The following is a 26,621-nucleotide window of genomic DNA, read 5'->3' on the forward strand; positions in this document are numbered from 1 at the left end:
ACCCAGGCTGGAGTGCAGTGGCGCGATCTCAGCTTACTGCAACCTCTGCCTCCCAGGTTCAAGTGATTCTCCTGCCTGCCTCAGCCTCCCGAGTAGCTGGGATTACAGGTGTCTGCCACCGTGACTGGCTAATTTTGGTATTTTTAGTAGAGATAAGGTTTCACCAAGTTGGCCAGGCTGGTCTCGAAATCCTGACCTCAGGTGATCTGCCCATCTCGGCCTCACAAAGTGCTGGGATTACAGGCATGAGCCATGGCACCTGGCTGTTATTTACACAATAATTATGTCCATAATTATCTTTAATAGTGCATGAAAGTTATTTGTAACACGGTTGCCATACTAACAGATTTTGTTGTCTTTTACCATGATTTAATAAATCACCATGTTTATACATAGATACATGTTTATACATAAATCAACTATGTTTATACATAGTTGTATTCATAAATTATCTAATGTTTGGGGATTTAGGTCATTTCTATAAACTTAAAATTAACAAACCTTGCTAGAATTTGAAAAAGTAGAAATCTATATAAAAGTCACCATTTACATTTGAAGAGACATTTAAAAAATTATAAAATTCATAAAAGCCAGCATATCCTAGAAAAAGATGAAGTGGCTGTCTTTTAATCAGTCCATGGCATTGCAAATTAGTATGTTTTCTGAAGTGTCATTTCACCAGCATTATGCTTCAAAAAGTATATCCAATAACGTTAAGAAAAGGTAATAATAGATACATATATATGCAGACTTTTCCACAAATCTTGTTCTCTGAAAACAGATTCAAACACTACTTAAGATGTTGCATGTTATCTACCTAAGTGTAAAGAAGAAAGACTTTCTGGTATTCTCACTTCTCAATAAAAATTTGATTCTACATTTTGTAGACTGCCCTGTATTAGACAGAAATAAACAATAAGCAACTTATGAGATGCATATGAAAGAATAAAATATAGTTGCAAATTTTAGTGCTAGAAGCTGAAAAAGTTATCTATTTTACTACAAGTGTGTTATCATGCAGGGTAGGTAAGAGAGAAAAGGCAGTATTTCCTTACCTAACCAAAAAATACTCTGTCATTCAAGTGAAAATATCAGACATTTATTGATCACCAATTCTGTGCTGAAAACTGTTCTATGTGCTTCACATGTTCTAACTTGCTTAATTGTTGCAGCAACCCCATAAGATAAATAATATTTTATACTCATTTAAAGATTAAGAAACGTGAGAACAGGAAAGTTTAATAATTTGTCCATAGGCATACTCAAATTAAGTAGGAGAACTAGGGTTTGAAACCAGGCAGTCTGTCTCCGAAAACTGTTTTCCTTTCAGTGACATTAAATATGTTGCCAAAGTATCTTCCTAAGCCACCGTGTTACATACAATATTTTGAGGGGACGCTTCTTGCATGCTGGCAGAATTGATTGAAAGTTGACAAAGCCTTCAAGTATTGTGCAGGCTTTGGTCCACTTTTTTGAATAATAATATGCACACTGTCCTACATCTACCATACTGTCCAACCCTCTATCAATGACATCACAAAAGGCCTGTGGGCATGCTCGGCCAAACCCCATAACAAAGGCATTGTGGAAATCCTAGTGTGCAGTGCAGCTCTGCTTTTCAAAGCACAGAATGTCTCAGGAGGTCTCTTATGTGCACTACTCTGACTACTCACAAAATAAGTGTCTGCTATGGACTCTCCTTACTGGTAGAGATTGGAGCCAAAATTGTAACAAACCTGCACGTTCTGCACATGTATCCCAAAAATTAAATTAAAATTTGTAAAAAAAAGGGTAAAAAAAACCCAAGATTAAGTCCTTAAGGAGCTCATGGTCTAGTAGTTGATACAAAGGAAGGGACAGTCATCCTAAAAGTCTTCCTAAAAGAAATGACACCTAAGCTGAAACCCAAAGGATGAGAGTAGTCTTATATTTTCTGATAGTAAAGTCTAAGTGACAGCAGTTGTCATGAGAAAAGATGGTGGGGCCTGGCATGGTGGCTCATGCCTGTAATCTCAGCAATTTGGGAGGCCGAGGTGGCTTGACCGGTCAAGCTGAGAAGTTCGAGACCAGGCTAGGCAACATGGTGAAACTCCATCTCCAGAAAAAATACAAAATTTAGACGGGCATGAGGGTGCATGCCTGTAACCTCAGCTAAGTCTTAGGCTGGACGCTTGCCTGAGCCCAGGAGGCTGAGGTTGCATTGAGCAGGGATTGTGCCACCGACTCTAGCCTGGGTGACAGAGTGAGACCCTGTCTCACACACACACACACACACAAAATATTAGTTCTGTTCTCTTCCTGGGTTGATATCCTTCTATTCTATCTAGGCCAGAATGCTTTCTGAAATGGAAATGTGCCTATATTCCTACCTGCTTAACCTTATTATGGGATTTTGATAAACTACAGGAAAGTAGTTACACTCCTCTCGATGTCTTCCAAAACGTACTTGATGTATTTGGTGCTAAGTGTATGAATTGTTCTTCCCACAAATGCCTTGGATTCTAGTAAGGGTGAGTGCCTTGTATTTCTTTAACTTGCCACAATCATCTATACTTCTATTATTTTGTATAACATGATTGTCAGTGGAAATATAAACAAATAAAATTACTTTGAAGCGCTGTGGCATTGCCCAATAGAATTAACATCCACAAATTTTATAACGCAGACATTCCAGTTATCGGAAGATACTGTCTGGAAAGAGAATCTATTGGCTATTTACATTAGGAGACATGTTCACAAAATCAAAACACAAAAATCATTCCAAGTGTACAACAGCAGAAAATGAACAAATATATATCATTATGCACCATGTATCCAACTTTGGGTTTTCCACTACAAACTCACTCTTGATTGTTTACATAAATAGATCTGGACTCTTTAAATATTTTTTTCTTTGCCACGTGTTAAGATGTCAGTCTGTGTGAGTAGAAAGCATTGGAGAGAAATTCCAAAAAAGCGCTTCCAATCTGCTTTGGAAATGACACCTCCAGTGTCTGGCCCAGAGGGCATACAGGGATACACCAATGCCCAGATTGTGTAGTTCAGGCAGTTGCTATAGCATCCACTTCCGGAAGTTCATGGTGGCCAGGAGAACTGAGCAGCCACGAGCTTCTCCTGATACTGCGCTTTGCCAAATCTGAAGTGGAGCCTGTCTGGCATGACATTTCTTTGTAAACAGCTTTACAAGTGGCCCAGAAGGCAAGTTTCTGAGGAGCTCTGAAGTGTGGATTTAAAGCAAGTTGTTCAAGCGCAACAGCACAGCGACTTCTTAACATTCAGTGAGGCCAAGGGGTGAGGGGACTCTTCATTGGCTACTCCAACTTCACCCTGGAAACAATGGCAATTCCTTATATGTGCTCATCACGTATTATTTAGACTTCTCCTTACATTCTACTGGACAATATTTCCTTGCTCAAATGCTGTTATAATTAATCATTCTTTATATTAACTTTCCCTATTCACATTATTATATGTTTTCTCTGTCTTGACAGACCCTGAATGTTCCTTTCATTTGAATAAATGCTATCCATCTATCTATCTATCATCTATCTATCTATCTATCTATCTATCATCTATCTATCTATCTATCATCTACTTACTTATCTATCTATCTGAACACTTAAAGACCAGTGGAAAAAAATCAAGTACCACAAAACTATACATGGTATGATTTTATTTTAAAAAGTTCAAAACTACCTAAAGCCAAACCATACAACATGTAAATAATGTAGCCATGTGTGATAAAATTATAAAGAATAAGAGAGGAAATAAAGATAAACACAAAATTCAAGACAGTGAAAAAGCACAACTGTTATTAGTGCACGGGGAACCCAAAGATATTGGAAATGTTATTTTCTTAATATGGCTAGTAGGTTCACAAATGTTCATTACTATTTTTCTCTATACTTGTGTGTTATATTATAGTCTTTTACATAAATAAAATATTTTAATAAAAAATAGTGATTTCTTATGCTATAGAGTGATTACATATACTAAAAGTGTAATTTAATCAGTGTCCCAACTAGTGCGCTGAGATAGTGATCCTCTCAGCCTTGGGAGGCCAGGCAGGGCGTGAGGCCTCTGGCTTGGAGCAGTTGCGCATATTCCGCAGTGTGCTCTGTGACAAACTGTTTTCCCATGTGTGAAGCGACATGGACACATTAGACTTGATTCCTCGAAAATGCCAGATGAGAGTTTTATGATATTTCTCCATTCCCCTTGGATTTAATACTGACTTTGATTCTTCTACTTCAGAATAATCTTGTATAATTATAAATTTTGATTTTTTATTTTTAATCCACGAGAAAATAAAAGAAAAAATACACACTAAGACAAATACATGAACACTCACATAACTATATATACTATCCATCTTTATTTCTAAAATACTAATTTTAAAATACATCAATATACCCATCATGATTCTTTCTGAGTGACATACCACACAAATTCAATATGGGTTCTCTAAGGAATCCTCTTAGGCTACTTGTTTCAAAGCCTCTGAAGCTGCCTGCCCAGTGAAGGCTGCAACGAAGCTTTCTCTTCACTTCTCCTTTAGCCTTGCATGGGTCCACTTTCCTTTCAATATCAAACAGAGCATTAGAAATTCCTGGAAATGACTCCCCTGAATACTTGCTGTGGCTGCCTGGAGCATAGATGACATACCTGTTGATAAAACAGTATACTGTTTACTAGTTGCCCAAATGATACGGAAGAGGAACACAAGGGCACTCTACAATTCTAACATTGAATATTTCTAATTTAACAATTTGAACCAGCCACTTGTCAACTAAACTTCCACATTAAATCAACTCTAAAGACTATTATGGTCAGGCGCGGTGTCTCAAGCCTGTACCCCCAGCATTTTGGGAGGCCAAGGTTGTCGGATCACGAGGTTAGGAGTTCGAGACTAGCCTGGAAAGCATGGTGAAACCCCGTCTCCACTAAAAATACAAAAAATTAGCCAGGCATGGTGGCACGTGTCTGTTGTCCTAGGTACCCAGGAGTCTGAGGCAGGAGAATTGCTTGAACCTGGCAGGCAGAGGTCACAGTGAGCTGAGATCATCCCATGCCACTGCAATCCAGGCTGGGCTACAAAGCAAGGTTCCATCCTTTAAAAAATAAATAAATAAATAAAATGGAAAAGACTAGTTTATGAAATATGTGTTAATTAATAATATTTGACTTCGAACAAATAACCTAAAGTGGTAAGTGGTTCAATGCTACAACAGTAACAACGATAAAATAACCACAGCAATCGTGCTGGGTAATAAAGTATTTACTTACAATTTTTCTAATTCTTCAAGATAAACTACACACAGTTGATATTAGTATTTCCCAGAGGAGGAAACTGAGGTCTGAGAAATCGAGTTGCTAAATAGTTTGTCTCAAGGCACATTACAAGTAAGTGCTGGTTTTTTAATATATCATAATAAATGATAGCACAACTGTGATCCTTAAAGTCCTGCTTGTGATTAGTCAACCATCTATTGTGTTTTTTTTGTCCTTTTTAAAAAAGCCACACTACCATGTTAGCATACTTAACATAAAACATGAAGAAACATCAAAAATAATTTTGTAATGTTTCATATGACCACGACAGATGAATGTTTTATGGAACAGGCAAAGACATTTTCATATCATAGACCTAGAAAGGAAGGACAAACTCTGAAGAGAAAAATAAGGCCAGGAGCGGTGGCTCATTACTGTAATTCCATAAATTTGGAAGGCTTAAGTGGGAGAATTGCTTGAAGCCAGGAGTTTGAGACCATCCTGGGCAACATAGGGACACCCTGTCTTGACAAATGAAAGTACAAATATTAGCTGGGCACTGCGGCACGTGAGTGTAGTCCTAGCGATTTTGGAGGCTGCGGTGGAAAGATTGATCAAGCCCAGGAGTTGGAGGCTGCACTGAGCTAAGATTGCACACTGAACTCCAGCTTGGGAGACAGTGTGAGAACCTGTCTCTTAAGAACAACAACAAAATAAGCTGGGGCGATGGGTAAGTTTAAAATATGCTGCCATTGGCCAACCAATCGAACTGTTGAAAACATGCTCTTACTCCCAAGCCAGACACTTTGATAATCCCTGGAGAGAAAGATGGAGCCATTTCTGGCTGTCCAATGACCTAACCCCTATCAATACATATAAGGTCAACCTGGGGATAGTCAATGTTTGGCTGAAAAAAATTACAATAGTCAAGATTTAGGAAGAAAGACACCTCTAAATGTCAAAAATATGAAAAAGAACAAATAAAGATGTGTTGATTATATACCTTACATATAGAGAGATTTACTGGGTTTTGTGTATACATACACAAAATATATTTAAAATAGGAAAAGGGCTAGAATTATACACACAAGAATATAACCATGATTTCATATTTTTCTGATGGAATTAGGCAGCTATTTACTTTCTGCTGTGGCTTTCTTGATCTTTACAGTTTCTAAAATAAACATTATTTTAAAATAAGAAACAAAAAGATACTGAAAATAAAGATATGCAAAAATTATATTACATTGTATGAGAGAATATTATATTTATCATTACTACATATATATTGAAATTTTCTATTGGCTTGCAAGAAATCATCTATGATATTTTTCCACAGTACAAAAAAAAAAGAAAAAGTGATACTATAACAGGGAATCATTTTTTCTTTTTCTACCTATAAAAACGTCTATCTGGTAACGCTAAGGATCAATAAATGCTCATTACAGAAACATTGGTTGATTATTCATAATTCTCAATAATATTGGAATGAGAAATAAAATGAATATAGTTATAACTTCATGAAAATGCATTTCTATAGACAAAATAAAAATTTCAGAACAAAACTGAACTTAGTCAGCTCTGGGGATTGGTTCCAGGACACTGACAGAGATCAAAATTTGTGCATACTCAAGTCCTGCAGAAAAGACATGTATACATGAAAAGTAGGCCCCCCCCTTCTGTGGAATTAACAAGCTGAATGTGAAAAAAACACTAAACAAATCAAATTGATCTATCAGAATAATAATCCAAATTTTAGTGTAAATTATTTAATATTTCATCTTTTCAAGTGATTTTCCGAATAATGTAAGTCCAGCATTCTCAGAGTCTGAAAAGACTTTCTGGATTACCTTGCTCTGCCTCAGTGAGGAAAGGTAGCTGCGGATGTGGAATGTGGAGCCACATCTGACCTCCCTTGTGTTAACTGGCCATAATATAACTCTCACCACATGCCTAATGCCCTTTGACAGCCTGGTCTTCATATTGTTAAGACAATGAAGTAGGCAATAATATAAAACAAAATATTTCTGAAAAACATGGCTAAGAGTCCCAATGGAACGTAACAGTTTTGCTTTATTTTGTTTTGTTTTTTAGAAAAACATTCATAATTTTCTTACTTTACACATTTTTCATTAGTTCTTTATTGGCCACATCTGAGGTTCTCAGATTCAAGCTCATGTAATGAGTATCATTCTGTGAAAAAAGTTCTAACATGTCAAAGCTAAAGGAAAAATAATTGTTGAGGTTTGTTCCATAGAAATAAATTGACTCACTTAAAAGCTTTTTCTTCTGGATTTATGTCCTTCCTACTTTGTGATATTTTTTTTAATTGTCAAATAAAAATCTGTAAATATCCAATAATCATATGATGCACAATGATAAACAATGCCATACGAAAGTGCTCAGCAAGCCTTCCATATTCGTGATTGTTTTTGAACTCAGGCAGGTGAAGTAGTAGGAGGTGCTCCTTACAATTTTTGTTTTGCAAACATTTATTTCTTCATTTAACCCACGACCACAACCTTCCTGATTCACCAAAAATTGAGTAAATAATACTTGTTTTTTTTTTGTTTGTTTTTTTTTTTTTTTTTGAGACAGTTTCGCTCTTGTTGCCCAGGCTGGAGTGCAATGGAGTGATCTTGGCTCACCACAACCTACACCTTCCAGGTTCAAGCAATTCTCCTGCCTCAGCCTCCCGAATAGCTGGGATTACAGGCATGTGCCACCATGCCCGGCTAATTTTATATTTTTAGTAGAGACAGGGTTTCTCCATGTTGGCCAGGCTGGTCTCAAACTCCTGACCTCAGGTGATCCACCCACCTCGGCCTCCCAAAGTGCTGGGATTACAGGCATAAGGCACCATGGTTGGCCAATCCTTGTTCTTATGAATCTTTTTTTTTAAAATTTTTTTAAAAGTACAAACAAAATGATGTATATCAAACATATTAGGATGGTTGCACATGGGAAGACGGAGAATAGAAATAGGGGGTGGGAATTAAAGAAAATAAATGAGAGAGGGACTTTGTATGGATCAATGATAACAACTCAATCTTCTATTTGACAAAGAAGAAGGAGAAGGAAGCGGAAGAGAAAGAAAGTGTGATAAAGGATCAGAAAGGGAGGAAAATATAAAAAATTAGAGTATGACTCCAGGTTAGACCTGTTTTGTTGTCGCTTGGTTGGTTGGTTGCTTTGTCTGTTGTATTTTTCATATGTTTCACCATGTTGGCCAGGCTGATCTCCAACTCCTAGCCTCAAGTGATCAACCTGCCTCAGCCTCCCAGAGTACCGGGACTACAGGCGTAAGCCACCATATGCAGCCCCCACATTGCTTCTGGCCTCTGTGGTAGACCTCCCAGACGGGTGGCCGGGCAGAGGCCCTCCCCACATCCCAGAAGGGGCGGCCAGGCAGAGGTGCTCCTCACTTCCCAGACGAGGCGGCTGGGCAGAGACCCTCCTCACTTCCTAGACGGGGTGGCGGCCGGGCAGAGGGGCTCCTCACTTCCCGGATGGGGCGGAGAGGCAGAGGCGCTCCTCACATCCCAGACGATGGGTGGCCGGGCAAAGGCGCTCCTCATTTCCCAGACAGGGCAGCCGGGCAGAGGCGCTCCTCACTTCCCAGACGGGGCAGCCAGGCAGAGGCACTCCTCACTTCCCAGAAGGGGCGGCCGTGCAGAAGCGCTCCTCACTTCCCAGACAGGGCGGCCGGGCAGAGGCGCTCCTCACTTCTTCCCAGAAGGGGCGGCTGGGCAGAGACGCTCCTCACTTCTTCTCAGACTGGGCGGCTGGGCAGAGGTGCTCCTCACTTCCCAGATGGGGCGGTCGGGCAGAGGCGCTCCTCACTTCCCAGACTATGGGTGGCCGGGCAGAGGTGCTCCTCACTTCCCAGACGGGGCAGCCGGGCAGAGGCACTCCTCACATCCCAGAAGGGGCGGCCAGACCGAGGCGCTCCTCACATCGCAGACGATGGGCGGTGGGGCAGAGGCGCTTCTCACTTCCGAGGTGGGGCGGCCAGGCAGAGGCACTCCTCACTTCCCAGACAGGGCGGCCAGGCATAGGCCCTCCTCACTTCCCAGACGGGGCGGCCGGGCAGAGGTGCTCCTCACTTCCCAGATGGGGCGGCTGGGCAGAGGCACTCCTCACTTCCCAGACGGGGTGGCCGGGCAGAGGCGCTCCTCACTTCCCAGATGGGGTGGCCGGGCAGAGGCGCTCCTCACTTCCCAGACTATGGGTGGCCGGGCAGAGGTGCTCCTCACTTCCCAGACGGGGCAGCCGGGCAGAGGCGCTCCTCACTTCCAAGGCGGGGTGGCCAGGCAGAGGCGCTCCTCACTTCTTCCCAGATGGGGCGGCCAGGCAGAGGCGCTCCTCACTTCTTCCCAGACGGGGCGGCTGAGCGGAGACACTCCTCACTTCTTCTCAGACGGGGCGGCCGGGCAGAGGCGCTCCTCACTTCCCAGATGGGGCGGCCGGGCAGAGGCGCTCCTCACTTCCCAGAGGATGGGCGGCTGGGCAGAGGCGCTCCTCACTTCCCAGACTATGGGTGGCCGGGCAGAGGCGCTCCTCACTTCTTCCCAGACGGGGCGGCTGGGCAGAGACGCTCCTCACTTCTTCCCAGACGGGGCGGCCGGGCAGAGGCGCTCCTCACTTCCCAGACAGGGTGGCGGCCAGGCAGAGGGGCTCCTCACTTCCCGGACAGGGTGGCCAGGCAGAGGCACTCCTCACATCCCGGACGATGGGTGGCCGGGCAGAGGCGCTCCTCATTTCCCAGACAGGGCAGCCGGGCAGAGGCGCTCCTCACTTCCCAGATGATGGGCGGCTGGGCAAAGGCGCTCCTCACGTCCCAGATGGAGCAGCCAGGCAGAGGCGCTCCTCACTTCTTCCCAGACGGGGTGGCTGAGCAGAGACCCTCCTCACTTCTTCTCAGACGGGGCGGCTGGGCAGAGGCGCTCCTCACTTCCCAGATGGGGCGGCTGGGCAGAGGCACTCCTCACTTCTTCCCAGACGGGGTGGCCGGGCAGAGGCGCTCCTCACATCCCAGATGGTGGGTGGCCGGGCAGAGGCGATCCTCACATCCCAGACGATAGTCAGCCGGGCAGAGGTGCTCCTCACTTCCCAGACGGGACAGCCGAGCAGAGGCGCTCCTCACTTCCCAGACGGGGCGGCCGGGCAGAGGCGCTCCTACTTCTTCCCAGACGGGGTGGCGGCCGGGCAGAGGGGCTCCTCACTTCCCGGACAGGGTAGCCAGGCAGAGGCGCTCCTCACTTCCCAGACGATGGGCGGCTGGGCAAAGGCGCTCCTCACTTCCCAGATGGAGCAGCCGGGCAGAGGCGCTCCTCACTTCTTCCCAGACGGGGTGGCTGAGCAGAGACCCTCCTCACTTCTTCCCAGACGGGGCAGCCGCACAGAGGCGCTCCTCACTTCGCAGACGGGGCGGCCGGGCAGAGGTGCTCCTCACTTCCCAGACGATGGTGGCTGGGCAGAGGCACTCCTCACATCCCAGGTGGGGCGGCCAGGCAGAGGGGCTTCTCACATCCCAGGCGGGGCGGCTGGGCAGAGGCGCTCCTCACTTCCCAGATGGGGTGGCGGCTTGGCAGAGGAGCTCCTCACATCCCAGACGATGGGCAGCCGGGCAGAGACATTCCTCACTTCCTAGATGGGGTAGCGGCTGGGCAGAGGAGCTCCTCATAACCCAGATGATGGGCGGCCAGGCAGAGACTCTCCCCACCTCCCAGACGGGGCGGCGGCCGGGCAGAGGCTGCAATCCCAGCACCCTGGGAGGCCAAGGCATGCGGCTGGGAGGCGGAGGCTGCAGCAAGCCAAGACCACGCCACCGCACTCCAGCCCGGGCAACACCGAGTGAGCGAGACTCCGTCTGCAGTTCCAGCACCTCGGGAGGCCGAGGCGGGCAGACAACTGGAGGTCAGGAGCTGGAGACCAGCCTGGCCTACATGGCGAAACCGCGCCTCCAGCCAAAGGAGAAAAACGAGGGAGGGGTGGTGGCGCGCGCCGGCAATCCCAGGCAGTCCGCAGGCCAGGGCAGGAGAACCACGGGAGCCGGACGCAGGAAGTCTGCAGCGAGCCAGGGAAAGAAAGAAAGAAAAGGAAGGGAGGGAGGGAGGGAGGGAGGGAGGAAGGAAGGAAGGAAGGAAGGCAGGCACTTTGTGATATTTTTAACAAAATCATTTTCTGTATGCAATACTAATATTTAAAAAGATAAGTTTGAAAAAAATAATTTGGAAAAATAAAGTTTACCATCTTTAAAAATAAAAAGTTGGCCCTCTACATACGTGGGGTTCTTTCCTTCAATACTGTATTTTATTATGTTTTCTTAAGACATGGAATTTTGCTCTTTTGCCAGGGTGGAGTGCAGTGGCTTGATCATACCTCACCACAGCCTCAAACTCCTGGGCGTAAGCAATTCTCCTTTCTCAGCTTCCTAAGTACTTGGGATTACAGTGAATAACACTGGATTTTCTACCTATCTTTGCTTGCTGATGTGAAATCTACAGATCGAAAGGGCTGACCGTATTTTTTTAAAAACACTGTGCTTTAGTAGACCTGTGCAATTCAAATCAGTGTTCTTCAAGTATGAAATGTGTATTTTAAATTCCTATAATATGCAAATGAAGAACAATAAAATACATAGCTACCACTTTTTTTAAATCTTATAAAATACTATTCTGCTAAAGCTTATGAAAGCACATAAACAGCTGCATGTGCCAATGGGATAAAAGATAGTGATTTTTATTTACATCGATAATAACTAACTGATAAACCCAGGTATACAAATATAGGCAAGACTTTCTTCACCTTAGGTCTCCTAGTAATCTGCTCACAGAAATAATATTAATATTAAATTAAAATAATCTAGTAATGTTTAGTAAGATGCCTGACAAATTATAAATATTTACCAAGTGATAACTATCAATATTCTAATTTTTAAAGCTAAACCTAGTAGGAACACAAAACATGGTGCTTATTTCAGTCTTTCTACAGTATCTGGATGCCTGCTATGAATCAAACACTCCCTGCTTTCACAGAACTTACAGTCCAAAAGGAGTGATGGGGTTGCTATTGCAATAAGAATGATTCGATCTAATTGAAAGTGTATCAACAAGCTCTGAGTAGATGAACAATGAGTCACTGAATTCAATATACCATTCTGTCACAATGTAATTAACTAATGAGAAACCATCATTACATTATGAAAGCATTAATTATTATATTCATTCATTTATCTCTTACTTTTTGTAATGTAGTTTTACTAACAGTTGGCATTTAGAACTGGCTGATCACCTCCTGTGAGCCAATTACTGTTTTGAATGTTTATACAATACAGGATTTTTAATCTTCAGAGCAATTCTGCAAGTTGGGCAGGCTAGTAGCCCCATTTCATAGATGAGATACTAAAGGATCAGGAGTTAAATAACTTACCTAAACTCACACTAGATAGTTTTAGAATGAAATGGGAGGTCTATATTGTTCTTTCAACTGCACCCTATTGACAAAGGAAAAATAGGAATAACTACAACCCCCATAATTTGGATATCAGCTCTAATCAACATTTATGAATTTAGCATCACGAACTCAGATTTTGAAATAGTATATAGTAAATGAAACACAGACTATCTGTTAGCAGCTCTCATAAACAGATGAGACGATCAAATAAAACATAATTTCAATACAATGCTATGGGTTTCTGAATCAAATTCACAATCCATTGCTACAAATACAAAAATTGATGTGGCTACACACATGTAAATGCACAAAGACACACACACACACACACACACACACACACTTCTCTTTCTCTGTATCCTATGTTAACACCCTGTATCCTTTGATACAGAGGAAAGAAGTCATACAAGAAAAGCAGGATGAAGACATGTCTCTTCCTTAGATTTCAAAGTTTTTGTTGAGAAATTCAACATTCAACTTAATTTACTTAGTGAGAAATTACTATTATTACGTGCAATGCACTGCTCAGGTGTTTCAGGAATTGTAAACATCTTATAGAGACACAGACTGGATCTTTACTATCATTTGGAGAAAATGAAACAAATATAGAAATACTCAAGGAAGAAAAAGCTGTGTGTCCTTAACAAACCATAATTCAAATGATGAGGCATTTTGTCAGGGAGAGAAAACATCATTTTTCTTTTAAAGATAGAAAATCAGCTTCATGGAATCTGCTTACATTTTCATTTTCATTGTTGACCTTTTACCCACATAAAAAAAATTGGAAAGAATTGTGAACAATAAGGAAATAATTCTCCCAATATTCCTCTGAAGATAATGCAGTGCTTATACTAACTGATTAACTCCCTTTAAGTTTTTCCTATATTTGTTGAATAAAATTAATCAACTTTAAATTCTTTCTGCTTACTTCATGTTTTGTTGTAAATGTCTTCTTATATTATATCTCTAATAATTTTTTTTCTTTTTTATGGGACGGAATCTTGCTCTGTCGTCCAGGCTGGCCACCTCCTGGGCTCAAGCGGTTCTCCTGCCTCAGTCTCCTGAGTAGCTGGGATTACAGGTGCCTGCCACAACACCTGGCTAGTTTTTTGTTTGTTTGTTTGTTTGTTTGTCTGTTTTTTTGTTTGTTTTTTAGTAGAGATGGGATTTCACCATGTTAGCCAGACTGGTTTCGAACTCCTGACCTCAGGATTTTTGTCTCACCCACCCAAATAGCTGGAATTACAGGTGTGAGTCACCACACCTGACTCTAATCACTGATTCTAATGATTATAAAATGTTCTCATTGGGGAATATCGACTTCTTTAGTAATTTCTCTTCTCTTAGGCAGGAGGTTACTTTGAAATACTTGCTATTATCATTTTAGAACTCAAGTCTTTTTCAAAGCAGTCTTTCTTTTCCAAATTTGATACTTTTTCTTAAGAAATAATTCAAGAAATGAAAATACTGTGACAAAATATGGAACTTTGTGACAGTTCTTGGACACTTTAGAAATATATAGCTATTACTTTCAAAAATATTAATATAATGCACGATATTATCAGAAATCCATGGAGAGCATATGCTTCAGTGTACCAGACAGAGCAATGGGCACAACGAAGGTGTCAATTGTTATGCTACTGTGAGCAGCAGAACAATAGCAAAAGGGTTCTATCTAATCATTTCAACATGGCAGCAAACTTTTTATTAGGATTTCTTGCTAATATCAAAATATTCAGCTAAAACAATTTTGTTTCCTGGGAAATGATATAAAATATCAGTAAGCATGATAAAATACACTATCACTATGAAATGCAATAATTACTGCGTGAGATAAACAGGGTTTCACAGAAAGATAAAGTCTTTGTTCACAAAGAGATTCTCAGATTATTTGAATGATATTTAATAAACTTAGAGTTGACCCTTGAACACCATGGTGGTTGGGGTGCCGAGATCCCATGTAGTCAGAAATCAGTGTGTAACGTTTGACTTCCTCAAAACTTAGCTGTCAATAGCCTACTGTCGACTAGAAGCCTTAATGATAATATTCACAGTTGATTAATGCATATTTTCTATGTTATATGTATACTCTATTTTTACAGTAAAGTTATCTAAAGGAAAGAAAATGTTATTAAGAAAATCAAAAGAAAAATATATTTAATATTCATTAATGGAATACTAAATCTAATTAGTGGAAGTGGATCATTATAAGAGTTTTCATCCTGATCATCTTCATGTTGAGTAATCAGAGAAGGAGGAGAAAGAGGAGGGGTTGGTCTTGCTGTCTCAGGGGTAGCAGAAGCGGAAGAAACTCCAATTATACGTGACTCACATAGCTCCAACCAGTGTTATTCAAGGGTCAACAGTATATATAGGTCAAAAGTTTTAAAACTATATTCTCTAATTTTCTAAATAAAATTAAACTACATTACATAAAAAAAATTAATAGAAAATTTCTTGGAATTTCAGGCAGGTAAATTGGGGCGGGGGGTGCTGGAAACTATATACTAGATAAACCATTGTACTATTGGATTTCCACTTAGTTCACATATGTGATTAACACACATATGATGAGAGAGGCAGTGCTTAGAGATGTAGCAGAAAAGGTAGCATAGGGTAGTTCAAGATGGGGCCTAGATGCATGGCTGAAGAATCTGTATGGATCATTTACTAATTCAAACATAAAATGAATACTATGAAGAGAAGAGATTAAAGGAAATTACATATACATTCTGAAAGAAGTAAAGATTTCCTGATGGAAAATAAAAACAAATAATATTAAAGACACTCCCAAGTACTAAGAAAGAAATTGGCTCTGTGTGAAAGAGAGAGATATCATCAGCTAAATTATTTATAAGTCATCTTGATGCTTTAAAAGTGATATCCTAAAGGATGTAACTTACGATACTTTTTTCTTCAAAATATCAAGTGCCTACTGTGTCTTAATAAGCATTCTAAGCCAATGCAGAAATGAACAAATGAGACAGATTTTCTTGCACCTAAAGAGCTAATGAGGTCGCAGGGTGAGAAACACAAGTCAGCAAGTCAAAATACAACATTGAAAAAGTGAAGCTGGCACAGTGGCTCTGGCCTGTAATATCAGCACTTCAGGATTCTGAAGCAGGAGGATCACTTGTGCTTAGCAGTTCAAGACCAGCCTCAGCAACAGAGAGCCCATCTCTAAGAAAAGAGAAACAAAATTAGCTGGGGTTGTGGCATGTTCCTGTATTCTCAGACACCGGCTTAGATGAGAGGATTGCTTGAAATTGGGAAGTCAAGGCTGCAGTGAGCTGATATGGCACCATGCTTAAGCCTGGATGACAGAGCAAGACCCGGTTTTGAAAAAAAAAAAAAATTGATAGAGAAACGCATTGTGATAAGTGCTTTAGAGAAAAACACAGCAGGAAAGGAAAATAAATAAAGTATCATAGACAAAATTGATTTTTGTTTTGTTTTGTTTTTGTTTTTGAGACAGAGTCTCGCTCTGTCACACAGGCTGGAGTGCAGTGTCGCGATCTCAGCTCACTGCAAGCTCGGCCTCCCGGGTTCACGCCATTCTCCTGCCTCAGCCTCTGGAGTTGCTGGGACTACAGGCGCCCGCCACCACGCCAGGCTATTTTTTTTATTATTATTAGTAGAGACGGGGCTTCACCGTGTTAGCCAGGATGGTCTCGATCTCCTGACCTCGTGATCCGCCCACCTCGGCCTCCCAAAGTGCTGAGATTACAGGCATGAGCCACTGCACCCCGCCCAAAATTGAATTTATAATATTATGATCAGAAAAGACCTAGTATAGAATATATTTTGGCAGACACCTAAAGGAGGCTAGAAATGAAGGCGCGTGTCTATTTCATGTATTTCAGCTTTTACCTAGCTTTTTAGGAAGTGACAACTACATTAAAAATATCTAAATGTAAACTGATTATTTCTCCACACCATATTTGCCCCCACTCTCTATTATGAAACTTCTGATATAGAGGAGAAGGAATGAGAATAGAGAAAACTGAAGCCAGATCTCAAGGTTGAGAGTAACTTACTTACGATCAGTAGAGTCTCATAATATATATAGCAATTTAAGCATGGTAGGTGAGTGTTATTCCGTGGGAAATGAATCAAAATCTTACTGGGAATACTGAAAGTAAATAGGTCAAGTGTATATGGAGACCAGAGACAAGTGCTCTGCTGCCTTTGGCCCAGAGCACAAGCAACATCTTAAAGCTTCATTACTTGTTTCTCAATATAAGAGGAGAAGGAGAATGTCTGCCTACTGACCTCAACAGCCTCCTCCTGCAACTAATATCCTTCATTCCCCTTGTCCCTGAATTCCCTTGACCCGCCCCTCCTTCATTTGATTGGCTCTGTGTACTTGTTAGAATCAGAAGATCTGGGGGAACTGTGGCTTCTGAACATGTACACTAGACTCTACCCATATCCAGCCCTGTGACCCTACAAACATGCTCAACTGAATTTTCCTCCCATAGAGGTACTCTTCCTGCTGAGTTTCTCTCCTCTGCTCCTAGAGCCAAATGGCATCTCCTGTCCTATCCCTGGATGGCTTAACCCAGGAAAATTCCTGGATCCAAGAGGAGTCAGAAAAAGGAACGGTGGCCTTGTGGGTGCTGAGATTCTCATAGAGATAAAGGGGATATCCTGAAATCTAGAGTTTCTTCCTTCCCTTTTCCCTCCCTTACAGCTTCTGCTGCTCCTGGGAGCTTTGCTCTATCTCTCATCCAGCTCAGACTGTTGCTGAGCCTGATAGTCTTTGCATAGCCAAGGTGGTTCTTGAAGAACTCTTGTCTGCACGAGGTCTGAGCTGCTTCTCCAGAATCTGCAGCACGGGTTTCCATAACTGCATGAAGATCTGGAGCCACCGGTAACTAGGCAGAGAGTGTTCTCATGTGTCTGAAATGGCATGTCACTCCTCTCCATGAGCGGTAGAATAAATGCATTCAGATGAAGCCCTGCCATCATTACTTTGTCAAGTAGAAATGCATTTCAATATATCTCAGAGCAACATGCCCTACACTACCGTGGCCCAGGGAGATCCCTGAGATGGAGCTTTGTAGACTTTCCCTCCTTTACCCATTGAGCTGGGATGAGCAATGGCAGGCATTATAGGAGGGAATCTTACATCCTGTGGTTGCTGAGAGGCCTTTGAAAGCCTTCATCTGGAGCATGAGGAGCAGGAGAAATGTCCCTTCTGGAGTGGAGGCCGACAGTGTTCTTAGATTAAATTCTTACATTACAATAAAAGTGAATCGCCTGGGCACGGTGGCTCATGACTGTAATCCCAGCACTTTACTAACCACTCTATTAAAATGCCAAAAAAAAAAAAAAATTAGCCAGCCATGGCAGTGGGCACCTGTAATCCCAGCTACTTGGGAGGCTGAGGCAGGAGAATTGCTTGAACCTGGGAGGCAGAGTTTGCAGTGAGCCGAGATCACTTCACTGCACTCCAGCCTAGGCAAGGCAATAGAGCAAGACTCCATCCAAAAAAAAAAAAACAAAAAAACTTCTGTTTTGAAAAGACTTAATCATCATCTATCTTAACACCCCCCTATGCCCCCTGAAATGCAGTCAGTTGAAAGAAAGGGGTTGGTCTTCAGAGATTTATATAAGGACACTTCAAGAGTCAAGCTCATTCTTCTCCAGAACCCACAGAGTGTCTTTGCAACTGGCCTTGGAGACTTCCAAAAGCTACCAGCACTGCATGGTGAGGCTCTGATCCCTGAACTGAATTCATCTTATTTGACAGCAGGCTTTGGTGAGAACATAGATATTTTTCTGAGGTAAGCACACGATTTCCAGAGTAGGAGCTACTATTAGGTTACAAACCAAAACAAACAAAATTTGGGGACTTTAATTTATCTGCAAAATTAGATTTTTTTAGATGAAATGATCTCATTTTCAGAGTTTTAAGAACGGCTCCATTTCTATTTTAAAATTATTCTCAACATAATCTGTAGGTTTACAAGCTCCATTTACTTAACCTATTTACAAATTAACATTTTCGTCATCTGTCTTGCTACATGTTCCTCAAATTAAGGTTATGATTAATTTTTTACTTAATGTATTTCTAAGTTATTTGTATAGATTGTAAGCGTTTTGCAACAGTTTCCAAATATCTAGTAGTTTTTTAATCTCTGTGGGTTCTATAAATGGCTTATGGGTGTTGTAATTTATGTGTATAAATGTGTTACATTCTACCGTACTAGTGGTAATGTGCCTGTGTTACAATGTATGGCTATATATAGGTAGAGAGTGTATTGGATGATTCGGGCAAACATTTTTTTTCTAAAAAATGGTAAAAGTCTCTTCACAAACTTCAGTCTGTCAAAGAAAGCAAGAAATGAGTATTTCTGCAGAAAAGTCTCACTGGCAATCATGCAGAAATGTCAGAAATAGAGGGATCATATATTTATACAGTGTAGAAACCAGGATTTAGGTTGTTCATTTCTTTGTTTCTTTGTTTGCTTTAGACAGGGCCACCCAGGCTGCAGTGCAGTGGTGGAAATAAGACTCACTATTGCCTCTACTTCTCACTTCAAGCAATCCTTCAGCCTCATCTCCCAAAGTAGCTGGGACTACAGGTATGGGCCGTCATGTTCGGCTGTTATACACACATATATATTTATAGAGATAGGCCGACCTAGACATTTTGCCATGTCGCCAGTCTAGAACTCCTGAGCTCAAAACACCCTGCCTGACTTGGCCTCCCAAAATACTGTGATTTACAGGCTTGAGCCACCTTGCCTGGCCTACGTTTATTTTTCCTCTTTTTTTTTTTTTCATAACATACATTTAAAATTCTGACTTACTGTCTAGTGCCTATTATTATTGCGTAATACTTACTCGTTTTCTGACTGCGTGAAAGAGTAATGATAATGCTTCCAAAGAGCTTAGAAAATATTTCTATCCTTTGTGTACTCTCCTACAGTTTATCAATCTTTTTGTAATTTTAATTACCTGTCTTTTAAAAATGTCATAATATTAACCAGTACATCCCCAAATTAACAGACAGTAAAGGAACAGTAAACACGCCAGAAAGTTTCTGTTGATTGAATTAACAGAGCAGCCTAGAAAAGCAATGATTGTTTGTTTTGCCTTGGAGAAGTGCCTTTACCTCGATTTGTCTGTTTTATCTTGGAGAGTAAAGGCTAGCTTTTTCTGATTTGACTCTAAGTATGAGTTCTGCTCTAACATTTTCAAGCAAGGTCCTTCTGGAAAAGTCACGATGGATGGTTGTTACAGTTAAATGAAAAAGTGACAGTAGAAGAGCTTAGTTCGCTTGCCTTCTCTAAACCAATCACTGGCAATTAAGAGTGTTACTGATTCTCAGACAATTCGAGACTCAACCCTTGAGTTTACAGGTTGATGAAACCTTTGAAGCCCAAGCAATTTTGTGGACACTAACCCCTCAAAAAATACGACATTCTTCTATGCAAGAAAATAGAGTTTGGAAAGCTGGCCCTGTGTTGATTGGAGAACAGTCACGTTTTCTTACAGAGGTCGATATCTCTTAGTGCCTTGGTTTTCTATTTTTCCTATCTCTGTTGTTGCAAATCAAAGCCTATTCTTCTCTAGAAAGAAAGGATATTATTCAATTGCAACCTGATTCAAACTTTGCTTGGACCTTTGTCTCTCCAGGGTAGAAGATTAAATTCTTGTGGTTTTCTTTCCTTAGGAAAATGGACTCAGACTTCTCACATGCCTTCCAGAAGGAACTCACCTGCGTCATCTGCCTGAACTACCTGGTAGACCCTGCCACTGTCTGCTGTGGGCACAGCTTCTGTAGGCCCTGTCTCTGCCTTTCCTGGGAAGAAGCCTGAAGTCCTGCCAACTGCCCTGCGTGCAGGGAACCATCACTGAACAAGGACTTCAAAACCAAAATTCTTCTGAAGAACTTAGTGACCACTGCGAGAAAAGCCAGTCTCTGGCAATTCCTGAGCTCGGAGAAACAAACACGTGGGACCACACGGAAACAAAGAAGATGTTCTCTGACATGGACAAGAGTCTGCTCTGCTTGCTGTGCGCCACCTCTCAGGAGCACGGGGCTCACAAACACTATCCCACTGAAGAGGCAGCTGAGGAACACCAGGTAAGAGATAGTTCTGCGATCACCTGAAAGCTGGAAGGTGGCAGAGTTAAAGAGATTAGAAGGACGATGAGAATCATCATGGTGATTACTCCATTCTTTACTGAGTGCCAGGTGCTGTTCTAGGTACCAATGATGAAATTTTGAATAAAATGTGCAACTCTACCTTCCTTCATGAAGCTTGGACCCAAACAGAGCGTGAACAAGTAAATGTCATTATTATTGATTCTACAGTTCAATGCTAAAGGCATTGAAAAGCCACCAAAACTACTAGCGCAAAGAAACGTATTTTGGAAATATATTCAATATTATTGGACAAACGAGTATGGGACTAGCACACTACAAAATCTGGGGGCTAGCATAGTGGGTTCTGAAGCAGGATGCTAATGCCAAGTTACAGGAAATCTTCACTTTTCAGTTCCCTAATCTGTTCTGCCTTCCGAAACCTCAAACTGAAAAATATCCATTGAGGATGAGCAGTGAAAAATTTGTTTTTCTTTCCCCTTTCTAATGTATTTATGTATTATGTCCCTTGCTTGTGTATACCACTCAGAGTGTGGAATTTATGGTGTTTCATTTTCTGTTGTTCAACCTAGTAATTCTTTTGCAGGAGAAGTTCATAAAGCAAATGAGGATTTTATGGAAAAAGATTCAAGAAAATCAGAGAAATCTAAGTGAGGAGAGAAGAACAGCCTTCCTCTGGAGGGTAAGTATGACACCAGGAGTCCTCACGACCAGCTTGAGACAGGCATGCTGAGAGCATTTATATTAGCAACTTGAGTTGAAATTTTCATATACCAGATTTTGTCATGTGTTTATTCGTAGGCTGGAAAACAACCAGACTGTTCAATATAACAATTGTGCAGGTTTTCTGTAAATGCTTTTCAGATAAATAAAAATAGATATAAATTCTGAAGGACAAGTAGATGCTTAAAATTTGTAAGTATTTCAGGCAGAGATTTCTGTATAAACGAATTATGTAATATTGATTAAATAGTATATAATTGAGGAATAAAGGCATTTAATGGTGAATATGATGTTGTCCAGGGGTAAAAAAGCAGGTGGGATCAGTAATTTAAGAAATGTGCCTGTGCTGGTGAAATCTGACATCAAAGGACCCAGATGATGCCAGCTCAAGTAGGAGAAAATGTAACACGATGAAAAGCTGAGGAGAAGGGACAACAAATGACCGGGGGAGTGAGAGAATAAATATGTCAATATTGAGAGGAGAAACACAATGGAATGGAGATTCATGTTCTCAGAATGGCAGGGCAATTCAGAGCCTGTGGCTTTTGAAGGAAGAAAGATGGGAGACAGAAAATAAGTAGTCGGTTTGAGAGGTGGGGGTTAAATTTTTTACTAAGATCCTTTCCGTGTGATGGCTTCTGATCCTGATTATAATATACTAACAGCATCTCTACTTAGAGTGATTGTTTGCACTGTGAAGTACAAATGTTTGAGACTACAAACTAATTGAATAACAAAGATTATATATATTATTGATGACAATTTAACAATCAATCATAAATTTTAGTTGTTTTCTAATGGTATTTCAGATTTAAGAGGACATATATTTAAACATTTAAATCTAAAGGGCTTTTTCGCAGGTGTTCGAGAATTAATGAATTACATAAATTTTGAAGGAAGGTCTTGCTTAACTCATCATCCTGTTTGTAAAGGGTGGAAAATAAAAGAAGGAATGAGGAGGATGAATTTGTGTGTTCTGTGAGGTGGAAGTAGACCTAAGCATTTAGCCTACAAAGCCATGTCCCTACAGAGCGATGTGGTTTTTTGGGCACAGATGATCAGGAATAAGTATAGGAAGCTGCATCCAGCTCTCCATAAAGGAGAAAAGCAACATTTAGAGAGACTGAACGAGGAATACCAAGAGATTTTTCAGCAACTGCAGAGAAGCTGGATCAACATGGATCAAGAGTAAACACTTGAAAGAAATGTATCAGGAACTAATGGAAATGTGTCATAAACCAGATGTGGAACTGCTCCAGGTAAGGACTGAAAGAAAGCTTTATGGAATTGTGCAACTAGATTTCCATAGAACGTTTTCTACCACAAGCTTCCTCCTCCAGCACATTTCATTCAAACTCTGGAAGAAAAAAATTCATGTGAAAATTCTATTTTTGTTTCCATAGGATAATACAAAGAAATTAGGGAAAAGCTAACATTTCCTTCTTCCTCCTTTTGGGAAGTCGTAGGTTTGAAATGCTCTTGATTTGAGCCACATTACCCTTCGGGGACTAGCCCTGAAAAAGACCACATTGTAGACAGCTGCAGCAATGCGCAGTCACTACTCACACCTTTCTCTCTCACTCTAATTTAGGTTCCTGAATCTATCAGAAATAGATTATGTCAATAGGTCTTACCGGTATAATAAGTGTTAGAGATGAGAATACATTTTAAAACTGTTGCAGTGATAGTATGTGGTAATTCTAAAGTTTTCAAAACCTAAAGAGCAGATCCTCAGAATAGCAACTTGTTTGTTTGTTGGTTTGTTTGTTTGTTTGAGACAGAGTCTTCTGTCATCCAGGCTGAAGTCCAGTGGCCCAATCTCAGCTCACTGCAAGTTCTGCCTCCCTGGTTCAAGCAATTCTCCTACCTCAGCCTCCCTAGTATCTGGGAATAAAGGTACGCACCACCGCACACAGCTAATTTTTTTGTATTTTTAGTAGAGATTTGTTTTTGCCATGTTGTCCGAGCTAGTCTGGAACTCCTGACTTCATCTGATCTATCCACCTTGGCCTCCCAAAGTGCTAGGATTACAGGTGTGAGCCACCTCACCCAACAGGAATAACAACTTTCTAAAGAAGTCATTTTTTTTTCTGTCTCTCTCTACAGGATTTGGGAGACATGGTGGCAAGGTATGTTATTGGCCATCAGTGCAAGCTGGAGCACAAGGCATGGTATGAAAAACATCAAGCTGTTTCCAACAAAGTGAAAACATAATTTACTAACACCACAATGTGTCATTGTGATTGTGTGGGTGTGTGTGTGTACTCATGTGTTTGTGTTGTGTGTTGAATGTTACCTATGTCTTTTATCAGACATTAACCTTTTCTTACTTTTCCAAGTAACTCAGGCGGTTATGTTTTGAAGAGTTCAATGCAGAAGTTGCTAGAATACGATTGCCTCTTTTTAGGATTCAGAGTCATAATTAGAGATCAGCTATTTGGTGGCAGATAGGGAGAGAGGCATTTATCTTTCAGTGGCAGTAGGTTAGATATGGAGTGAAGAGTTAGAAAGATACCCTAAGAGCCAGAAACCCATCCTAGGATTGTGGAGGTACATTACAATATCAGAAGTGGGTTTGAATGAAGCATTTTCTGTTGGAATCTGTTTCTTAAACACAGACATCAGAAACCTAACCAACTCAACCTACTTCCTTGCAGGAGTGAGTCCGTGCTGCTGCACATGCCGCAGCCTGTGAATCCAGAGCTCACTACAGGGCCCATCACTGGGCTGGCGGATAGGTTCAACCGCTTTCTAGGTGAGTGTCACCCTCTTGGTGGGATCCACATGCAATGCCTTCAATTCTGGTTTTCTATGGGCAGCTTTCTCAGTGTAATGATCTTTCATCTAGAAGAAAATGGCCTGTGAATAGGTATTTATATTTATAGTTTCATTGTCATCAAACAGACAAAACTAAATAAAAGATGGTGGAACCAGCCATATAACAAATTTCTTAGGAAAGTAAAACATGCAGAAGGGCCCTTTAGGATGTAGAACCATTCTTGTATGGTTCAACCGTGATACAATTTCCTGTATACAATTATTACAGGAAGTATACAGACCTGAATTAATTCAGGACATTTCAATTTCAAATTCAGTGCAGGTAATGACTGATTTGAGTGACAGTGTTTTTTTAAATACATTTCAGGTGAAGTTTCATAGCATTTATAATTTTAATCGTGTGCAATTTAATCAACTAAAGCATACACGGGTAACTTATATAACAATGCAAAAACTGAGAATCTGTGAACGATAGGAACGTGATTTGTTGGTTGATGAGGCCTTAGATAGAACTCCAGGATAGATCATGATAAACCCAGCAGGTAAAAGATGTCTGTGCCTGAATCTGGAATGAAAGTCAGATAATTCTTGCAAGGAAGCTGCACTTTTCAGAAGGCAGAGTCAGATTTTCTCTTTAAGTATGAATTGACTAGTTTAAGTGGCAGATTATAATATTTCCGGCAAAGTGATAACTTTCTTATTTGGGTTTAAGGATGGCTTCCCACCTCATCTCCTGTCCCAAGCCTCCTGCTCTGCCCTGACAGAGAAGAGACAATGAATGTTAATTTTATTGCTATGGACTTGGCTTCAGTGCAAGAGCTTCCAGTTTTTCAGTTGTTATGAATGGTCGCTAACTAGACATAGACATGACCTTCCTCCCCTTTATACTTTTGGAGTTTATAGAAATTGCGATCATTGAAGTTTAGGCGTTTACTTGTGCAGATATCCTAACACTCTTTGATTCCAACATTTTTCCAGACAGAAGTTTCTTTCTAATCTTGACCTGTGTTTTCTAGTGAGAATCTCTTTCTTATCTGAACATAAGAATTTATAAACTGCTTTTCACTGGAACATTCTCTTTTTTCCACCGTGGAAAATTCCTTCACTTGGGAAGTAACCAATTACAATATCAGGCTGTTTGAGGATGTGAGAAGTTTGAGGTTTAGACCTGAATCTTTGCATTCTGACAGATCTGGCTATTTTGCTGCATGGGGAGCCTGGGTATTCTCCTCTGGCAAACACTACTGGGAGCTGGATGTGGACAACTCTTGGGACTAGGCTCTGAGAGTCTGTAAGGACTCCTCGATAAGGAAGAATAGCACAATGGTTAAATCTAAGGACGTATTTCTTCTTTTATGTGCCTGCTGTCCTGACCTATATTTCCAGGGATAACCTGGCATACGTAGACACTATGTAAAGCTCACATCCATTAGAAGTTTATAACACTATGTTTTCATGTGACTGTTTTCTTATTCCTGCAGTGCATATTTCCTGGGATAATAAAATAACCACTTGGTACATTCCCGTTGTTTGAATTTCTGAGACAGCTACTCTTTGGTTCTGATCATCTCAACATTGCCCCAACTCCAACAAAATCTAAGTGTTTTCCTGATGGCGAGCCCTGCCATTCACCCTTGGAAGATATTACTGAGAGGTGGATGTTGGGCAGTGTTGGCACTGGGCTGTTGGATTTTGCAATGATTCTTGCCCAATGAGAAATGACATGCTGGTTAACTTCAAGAAAATTTTTCTACTTTTTTGTGTCAAGAAGGCTACCGGTGTCATCTCAAGACCTCTTCCCCACTATTATTTCAGTATCCAGAAAGACATCTAGGCCAGATTGGGGTGTTTCTAGATGATGAATGTGGCATAGTAAGCTTTGTTAATGTGGCCAAGAGTTTTCTCATCTGTAGCCTCTCTGGTTCTTTCCCTTACCCTCTTACAACTGTGCTTTGCTTTGCTTTGCTTTGCTTTCTTGGATTTGCACTCAAAGAATCAGAGATAGGTCAGTAACATGACTAAAGGTATCAGAAACACCAACTTCTGAGAATGCTAACCTACTGAATACTTGACATTCTTTATCTTTTTCTATGAAACTTTGTACCATTTTTAAAAGTGTGGAGGTATACATTTGTTTTGATTTTCATTAAACTACTCTCTCTTAGAATACTGCGCATGTCTTTTCTTTTATGCTGTATCTTTTCTTTCCCTTGATTTCCAAGCCAGCCCAGGTAAATGAATACCCGAGTGTGTTTATCCAAACTGATGGGTT

The 26,621-nt window shown here is 41.1% G+C and overlaps 1 pseudogene; it reads left to right on the forward strand.

Annotated features, from left to right (window-relative positions):
* Positions 1-20,417: 20,417 nt before the first annotated feature.
* LOC129485386 (tripartite motif-containing protein 43-like) lies at positions 20,418-26,362 on the forward strand (annotated as a pseudogene).
* Positions 26,363-26,621: the final 259 nt, after the last annotated feature.

The sequence above is a fragment of the Symphalangus syndactylus genome, chromosome 6, assembly GCF_028878055.3.
Source record: "Symphalangus syndactylus isolate Jambi chromosome 6, NHGRI_mSymSyn1-v2.1_pri, whole genome shotgun sequence".
NCBI classification, from domain to species: Eukaryota; Metazoa; Chordata; class Mammalia; order Primates; family Hylobatidae; genus Symphalangus; species Symphalangus syndactylus.